General features: G+C 36.9%; 1 pseudogene; it reads right to left on the bottom strand.

Annotated features, from left to right (window-relative positions):
• Nucleotides 1–1060: 1060 nt before the first annotated feature.
• LOC109437665 (ribosomal protein uL24-like pseudogene) lies at nt 1061–1471 on the bottom strand (annotated as a pseudogene).
• Nucleotides 1472–9280: the final 7809 nt, after the last annotated feature.

Below are 9280 nucleotides of genomic sequence, written 5' to 3'. Positions count from 1 at the left end.
TGGACACAGCCTAGCTGGATGCCTTTGGCTCAGAGGCTCTCACAAAGCTACAATCTGAAAGCACAGCTGAGAGAGGACCTGCTTCCAAGCACATTCATGTGCTTGCTAGCATGATTTAGTTTCTCACAGGCTGTTGACAGAGGGCCTCAATTTCTCTATGGCTGTTGGCCAGAAGCATTCATCAGCTCCTTTCAATGTGGGCTTCTCCATAGGGCATCTAGCTTCTTTGAGAGAGAGAGAGAGAGAGAGAGAGAGAGAGAGAGAGAGAGAGAGAGAGAGAGAGAGAGAATTAGGCAGAAGCCAGAGTCTTCTTGTAACCTAATCTTAGAAATGACATCCTGTAACTTTTGCCAAATTCTATCATTAGAGGTGATTCACTAGATCCAGCTCACACTCAAAGAAAGGTGATTTACACAAATGGATGAATACCACTAGATAGAGATCATTGAGGACTATCTTAGAAAAAATGTCCACACTATCCAAAGTGATTTATAGGTTCAGTGCAATCCCTATCAAAATCCTAAGAAATTTTTTTATACAGAAATAGAAAAAATAATCCTAAAATTCATATGGAACCAAAAAAGATGCCGAATTGCCAAAGGAATTCTGAGAAAGAAGAAAAAAGCTGGAGGTATCACACTTCCTGATTTTAAAATATATTACAATGTGACAATAATTACAACAATATGATATTGGCATAAAAACAGACATGTAGACTTAATGGAACAGACTAGAGAACCCAGAAACAACCACATGTACAGTCCACCAGGATGCCAAGAGTACACCATGAGGATAGGATAGTCTCTTCAACTAATGGTGCTAGGAAAAATAGATATCCACATGGAAAAGAATGAAATTGGACTTTTTTTTGGAATTAGAAAACATATCCAATTTTTATTCATAAAATTAATCAAAACCGCAAAAGTAGATTTACAGAGCATACATAAATAACAAAATAGGAAAGAAATGAAATATTCCAGAAATACCTTTAAAAGTTTCCAAAGAATACACACCAGGCTAAAAACCTACAGTTAAACCAAAGTTACACAACAGATTATATTCATTCCTGCATTTTCTCAATAAGTTCGTCCTTGTATCTGCTTTTCTCTTTTCCAACTTGTGGAGATTTGGCTTTGCAACCAATAATTTTTTCCTAATCTTTGTCCAGTTTTAGCCTTGCTCGGGTACATGCCCATGTGGACAGTTGTGCTGTTAGTCTTCTCATGCTGCACATGCTCGATATAAATGACGTACTTCTTTCTGTACACCTGGACTACCTTGCCGATTTGCTGACCTTTGTAATGTCCTCGAACAACTTGGACCTCATTGTCCTTGCGGATGGGAATGGAATGGACATTGTACTTCTGCCAGAGCTCCTTGGAGAGTGGGGACCACATGTGCAAGGGGGCATTGAAGTGGCATTTGAGGTTTTTGCTGTGGTCCAGGAGGTCACCAAAGGGTAGAGCTTCATGGTGACAGTGTGGTACTGGAAGTCAAAATGGGATTCTTATCTTATGCAATACACAAAAATACACTCAAAATGGATTAAAGATTTCAACGTAAGACCAGAAATTGTAGAGCTCATAGAAGAAAATATAGGGGAAAGGCTTCATGACATTGGTCATGGCTATGACACCAAAAACACAGACAACAAAAGCAAAAATAGATGTGTGAGGTTACATCAAACAAAAAATCTTCTGCACAGCAATGGGTACAATTAACAGAGTGAAAAGGCAACCTACAGAAGGGGAGAAGTATTTGCAAACCAAATATCTGATTAGGTGTTAATATTCAAAATATACAAGGAACTCCTACAACTCAATAGCAAAAAACCTACCTGATTTGAAAAATGAGCAAAGGACTTGAATTGACATTTCTTCAAAGAAGACATATAAATGGCCAATGGGCATATGAAAAAGTGTTCAACATCACTAATCATAAGGGAAATGCAAATCAAAATCACCTCACATCTGTTAGGATGGCTATCATCAAAAAAGGCAACAGATAACAAGTGTTGGCAAAGATGTGGAGAAATTGGAACTCTTGTTCACTGTTGATGGAAATGTACAGTGGTACAGCTGGTATGGAATACAGTATGCAGTTTACCCAAGAAATTAAAAATAGAACTACCTGATGATCCAGCAATTCCACTCCTGGGTATTTATCCAAATAAATCCAAAACACTAAGCTGAAAAGATATATGCACCCCTATGTTCATTGCAGCACTATTTACAATAGCCAAGATATGGAAGCAACTCGTGTACACATCAATAGACATTTGGATAAAGAAGATGTGGTACATATATACAATGGAATACTCAGCCATAAAAAAGAATGAAATCTTACCATTTTCAGCAACTTGGATGGACCTAAAGGGAATTATGCTAAGTGAAACAAGTTAGACTGAGAAAGACAAATACCATATTATCTTAGCTATATATGGAATCCAGAGAACAAAATAGAAAGTATGTTCCAGAAAGTATGGAAGTGCTCAAAGAATGATGAGGACACATCAAAGAGATGCAGAAGCCAACCTGAAGGGGCCCCCAGTGGCCAAATCTAGGACAACTTGAACATCAAAGTAAACAATGATAGTGATGGCTTGTAACCCATCGAATAAAATAGGAAACCATAAATCTACACCATTGTAAATAAACAAATGAACAAATTGAAAGTTTGATGAGAAATAGATTTACACAGTTTCAAATCATTTAACCATAAAATATTGATTAATTACAAAGAATAACTTCACAGTGGAGAGGCCTAGCACATACCACTTTCATCAAGTGATTAAAGTGAACATAATCAGTAACAGGACACACTGAAATTGTGGTACGCCTGACAGAATGCAGAGTGGAGTGTCACTTCTGTGATAGTCCCTCTGAAGATGTGTAACCTGAATCTTATCACGAGGAAATATTAGACAAACCCAAATCTAGGGACATTCTCCACAATAACTGGCCTTCAAAAGCACCAAGGTCTTGAAAGTCAATGAAAGACCAAGGAAATATTTCAGACTGAAGGAGACGAAAGAGATGTGAGACCTAAAAGTATCATATGGTTCTGAACTGGATCCTTTTGCTATAATGAATCATTTGGGGACAATTGATGAAAGTTGAATGGGACCTGAGGATTAGATGTTAGTAATCTATTAATGTTAATTTTCTGATTTTGACGGCTATATCATAGTTAGAAACATAGCCTTGTTGGCAAAAAACCAAAAACAAAAACAACCCAACACTAAATTATTCAGGGATAATGGGACATCAGGTTAGTAACTTACTCTTAAATGGTTCAGAAAGAAAAACCCAGGACATTCAGTATTGTACTTCCAGTTTTACTGTAAATTTATGATTGCTTCAAATTAAGAATGATAATTTAAAAAATGAAAAGAATGCCATAGTCATGAAAGGTATATTGAAAGGAAATGATAAATCAAATTAACATTTGTGGAAAGTGGGTGAAATGAATACCCTTTGTCCTGGCAATTCCTCTGCTAAAAAGTACTCTGCATGTATTTAAAGATATTCAAACATGGATGTTAATTGCAACATTATTTGAAATAGCTGAAGACCAAGCTCCAACAAACTGTCCATTGGTAGAGGTTTTTCCCCATACCATGAAACCCTATGTAGCTGTTAAAAATGAGGAGTAAATCACCTCATATTCATTAGGGTGGCTACTATAAAACAACAACAGCAAAATAACAAGTGTTGGCCAGGATGTGGAGAAATTGGAACACTTGTACGCTGCTGGTGGGAATGTAAAGTGGTGCAGCTGTTGTGGAAAACAGTATAGAGGTTCCTTTAAAACAATTAAAAATAGAACTACCATCTGATCTAGCAATCCTACTTCTGGGCACATATCCAAAAGAATTGAAAGCAGAATCTCAAAGAGATATTTGTACACCCATGTTCATTGCCGCACTATTCACAGTAGCCAGGAGGTGGGAAAAACCCAAATGTCCACTAAGGGATGAATGAATAAACAAAATGTGATATGTACATCTAATGAAATATTATTTATACTTAAAAAGGAAGGAAATCCTGTCACATGCTATAACATGGATAAAACTTGAGGACATATGCTAAGTGAAATAAGCCAGTCACAGAAAGGCAAATACTGTATGATTCCACTTACATGAGATATCTAGACTAGTGAAATTCACAGAAAGCAGAGTGTTGGTACCAGAGGTTGGGGGTAGAGGGAAAAAGGAAGTTGCTAAAGAGGTAGTATGGAGTTTCAAATTTGCAAGACAAAAAAGTTCTGGAGATCTGTTTCCCAGTAATGTGAATATACTTAACACTATTGAACTGTACACTTAAAAAGAGCTAAAATGGTAAATTTTATGTCGTGTTTTTACCACAGTAAAAAAAAAGAGTAAATCTGTATGTTCTGCTAGGGAAAGATCTTCAAGAGAGATTGTTGTGTGAAAAAATAAGGTGGAAAACTGTGTTTACTATGATTCTGTGTGTGAATGCAGTGTGTATGTTTAAAAGATACATGTTTGCATTTGCCTATGAAATTCTGGAAGGATACATAAGAAGCTATTAACAGTGGTTACTTCTAGGAATAAGGCGGGGGTTAAAGAGGGGGGGAAACTACTCATTCTTTTTTATTTCAATTTTTATTTTAAAGTCTTCTGTACTTTTTTGAAAAGCAACGTGCATACATTATATTTACAATAAATGTTTAACATTTTAAATAATGGCTACTATTGAGTGTTTACCACGTGCCATACATTGTTTTAAACACTTAAATGGAGTAGCTCATTTAATCTGGAAAACAACTCTGTGAATCGGTCCTTTATTAGCATTATTGCCATCTTACAGATGAGAAACTGAGTCTCAGAGGGGTTAAGCAACTTGACCAAGGTCACAAATGGTAAGTCCTCCTTGAGTCAAACTCAGGCAGTCTGACTCTAAATCCCACCATTTTAATAACTACTCTGCTTTCTGTAAAAAGGAGTCACTCCTCTTCTTTTTGTTAAAGATAAACATGTATGTTCTTATTATAAACACAACATATGCTCATGAAATGTAAAAAAAAAAAAAAAAAAAAAAAAAAAGCTAAAGTGAAGGGGAAAATCCTGCCAGCTAAAGAACAGCCTTTTAACCTTTTGGTAGGCCATCCAGTCTTTAGTATATACACTATTTTCTAGCCTAGTCAAGATTATATTGTACATACAGTTTTGTATTCTGTTTTTCTGCCTCTCCATATAATATCATTTTCCTTTTAAAACATCTCTTCTCAACACCTTTTAGAAATAAACCCAGATTCATTTTAGAGAAGACGCAGAGTAATAAAATCCTTGGAAAAGAAAAACATGGAAAAAAAGATGGGAAGAGGAAAGTATGGGTCTGCAATTACTAAGAAATGGCTTCCATTTACTTGTTCATGACTGTGAAAATCTAAATTGTATTTTTTCCTTCTTTCTGTATCTGTGTTATATTTTGCCCTATTCATATTTAGACAGCTTTGTAGGGGTCAGTATGTTTAAGTGTGTCTGGGGAACAGCAGGATTTTTTGGAAAATTTTCCAGGAATCCAATTTTAGGAAAACCAAAAGTAATTTATTGCTGTTTTAAGCTACTAAAAAAAAGATATAATAATGTTGAGCAGAGTATTAGAATCTTAAACCCAAAGTATAGAAATTATCTAGCCCAACTGCCCTTAATTTTACAGATGGAGAAACCGAGCCCGGAGAAGTAAAATAAATCATTATAGGCCATGCAGCTTCTGAAGACTGGGTCTGGACTAAATGTAGGTTTCCTGATTCTTAGGCCACTATTTTATAAAATTTCTGAAACGCTTTAAAATCAATTAATTAATCCTTGTAATAACTCAGTGAAGTAGGTCAGTGTTATTTATTCTGACTTTAAAGCCATTTACTGAAAAAAGTGATTAGATATCTATAAGCCAAAATGATCCTACTGCAATTAAACATGTTTTTAATCTCTCCAAAAAGAACAGATTAATAAATGGGCTTATCATCTTAGGAATTAGCTTTCAGTTTCTTGGCAACCAGTCTAAAGTTCACCACTTCTCAATTGGCATCTTAAATTCCTTTTACATTAGGCATAAAGCCTGTATTTGTTTAGTAAAATTAAGCAAATACAGAGTCATTACATTAGCTGCCTCTCAGTGCTCCTTCAGCAAATGAATGAGTGGGAGTGGGGAGCGTGTCACCCATGGACTTGCATAAAATATTAGAATGCATCCATTTTCCTGTTGGCTTTCCTTCCAAATGACTTCCTCAGGCTGCAATTTCTTCCATTTTGCTGTATGGAATAAGTGGGATGTACAATAGATTTCTTTATGTAATTTACTATAGTAATTATTGTCTGAATATGATAAAATATTTTGCCAAAGTAGACTTTAATTAAGGTTTGCATAGAAGGTTCTTTAATCATTAAAGCAAACAAGTTGTAATTTTTAGTTCAAAATTTGAATTCAAGTGGTTGTATTATAGACCTAGGGAAGTGGCAAGTTTGGAGTTCAGAGCTTATTGTCTTTCCTTTTTTGGATTTTCTTCCTTCCACTATTCACTGCACTCATGCTGTCTGCTTTGGCATTCCACCAGAGCTTGTCCTTTCCAAAAAGCACCTCTAGTGCCAAAATTATTTCCTGCCACCATGAAAATGCCCAGGCCCCCAGTACCCTGATCTCAGACAGCAGGAGTGGAAACATTATAAACAGAGCTGAAAGGAACCTTGGAAAGCATCTCTTTTGATTTTATTGACAGTGAAGCTGAGGCCTAGAGCAGCATGGTCACTTGCCCAAGGTTAATGACAGAGCTGGAATTCAAATACCCTGAAGAATGATTTAACCTAGATGAGTCTTAGCGTTCTCCCCTGGAAAATTCAAATCAAGATATGTACTCAGGTTACTATGAGGATTAAACATGACAAAATACGTTAAAACACTTTGAAAACTGCAATCTGGTATGGGTACCTTAATTTTTTTTCTTATTAATCTATGCTGCTTTCATTATGTCAAGTGTTAATAATTAGTAAATGTTAGCATGTGGCTCTTCCAAGTGGGATTTGCATTTTTTTATTTTACTTTTCAGTTACAGTTGACATACAAAATTATATTAGTTTCAGGTATACAACGTAGTGATTAGACATTTATATAACTTACAAAGTGATCACCCCCGTCAGTCTATCACCCTTCTGACACCATACATAGTAATTACGATATTATTACTTAAAAAAATTTCTTTGAATTTTATTGGTTAACAGTGTGTTTTTTCCGGGACCCATCAGCTCCAAGTCAAGTCATTGTCCTTCAAGCTAGTTGTGGAGGGCGCAGCTCAGCTCCAAGTCCATCACCATTTTCAATCTAGTTGCAAGGGGGCACAGCCTACCATCCCATGGGGAAATTGAACCAGTAACCTTGTTGTTAAGGGCACACGCTCTAACCAACTGAGCCACCGGAAGCTCAGCGGCAGCTTAGCTCAAGTTGTTGTCTTCAATCTAGTTGTGGAGGACGCAGCTCACTGGCGGGAATCAAACCGGCAACCTTGTTGTTAAGAACATGTGCTGTAACCAACTGAGCTAACCAGCCGCCCCAACAATATTACTGACTATATTCCTTATGCTGTATTTTATATCCCCATGACTATTTTTAAGTGTTTTTTTAAAATCTATTATATTTATTGGCGTGGCATTGGTTAGTAAAATTATATAGGTTTCAAGTGTACATTTCTATAAAACATCATCTATATATTGCATTGTGTGTTCACCACCCAGAGTCAGTTCTCCTTCTATCACCATATATTTGATCCCCTTTTCCCTCTTCTACCATCCTCCCTCCCTCTTTACCCTCTGGTAACCACTAGACTGTTGTCTGTGTCTATGAGGTTTTGTTTCTTTGTTGGTCTTGTTCATTTGTTTCCTTCAGTTTTATATACCACATATGAGTGAAGTCATATAGTTCTCGACTTTTCCTCTCTGATTTATTTTGCTTAGCATGATAATCTCAAGATCCACCCATGCTGTCACAAATGGCACTATTTCATCCTTTCTTATGGTTAATATTTCATTGTATATATGTACCACATCTTCTCCCATGACTATTTTTATAACTGGCAATTTGTATTTCTTAATCCCTTTCTCCTTTTCCACCCATTCCCTCATCCCCCTCCCATCTGGTGACCGTCAGTTTGTTTTCTGTATCTATGAGTTTGTTTCTGTTTTGCTTGCTTATTTGTTTTGTTTTTTAGATTCCACATACCGGTATAAGTGAAATCATATACTATTTGTCTTTCTCTTTCTGACTTATTTCACTTAGTATAATATCCTGTAGGTCCATCCATCTTGTCACAAATGGCAAGATTTCATTCTTTTTATGGCTGAGTAATATTCCATTGTACATATGTATCACATCTTCTTTATTCATCCGTCTGTCAATGGACACTTAGGTTGCTTCCATATCTTTGCTATTGTAAATAGTGCTTCAGTGAACATAAGAGTGCATGTATCTTTTCAAATTAGTATTTTGTATTTCTTTGGATAAACACCCAAAAGTGAATTGCTGGCTCATATGGTAGATGTTTTCATAAAAAGTTTTTGAGGAACTTCCATACTGTTGTCCATAGTGGCTGTGCCAATTTGCAACCCCACCAACAGTGCCTGAGGGCTTGCTTTTATCCACATCCTCATTAATACTTGTTGTTTGTTGATTTATTGATAATGGCCGCTCTGACAGGTGTGAGGCAATATCTCACTGTGGTTTTAATTTGCATTTCCCTGATGATTGAGCATCTTTTTATATGTCTGTTGGCCATCTGTATGTCTGCTTTGGAGAAATGTGTATTCAGGTCCTCTGCCAATTTTTTTTTTAATTGGGGCAGGGGAACAGGACTTCACTGGGGAACAGTGTGTACTTCCGGGGCTTTTTTCAAGTCAAGTTGTTGTCCTTTCAATTCCAGCCATGGAGGGCGCAGCCCAGCTCCAGGTCCAGTTGCCATTGCCAGTTGCAGGGGAGCATGGCCCACCATTCCCTGCAGGAGTCGAACCAGCAACCTTGTGGTTGAGAGCCCACGCCCCAACCAACTGAGCCATCCGGCCACCCGGGAGCTGAGCGGCACCTTATTGACTTCATTCTACTTGTGGAGGGCTCAGCCTGCCGGCTCATGTGGAAATGGAACCAGCAGACTCACCACCCAGAGCTTACACTCTAACCAACCTAACCAACCAAGCCACCAGTCTGCCCCTGATTGTGTTTTTTTTTTTATGTTAAGTTGTATAAGTTCCTTTTATAGTTTGGATATTAAC

Source organism: Rhinolophus sinicus, chromosome 18, assembly GCF_057876585.1.
Source record: "Rhinolophus sinicus isolate RSI-liver-muscle chromosome 18, RSI-T2T, whole genome shotgun sequence".
Taxonomy (NCBI): domain Eukaryota; kingdom Metazoa; phylum Chordata; class Mammalia; order Chiroptera; family Rhinolophidae; genus Rhinolophus; species Rhinolophus sinicus.
The sequence above is the reverse complement of the archived record's forward strand: the minus strand, read 5'-3'. Positions and strand labels throughout refer to the sequence as shown.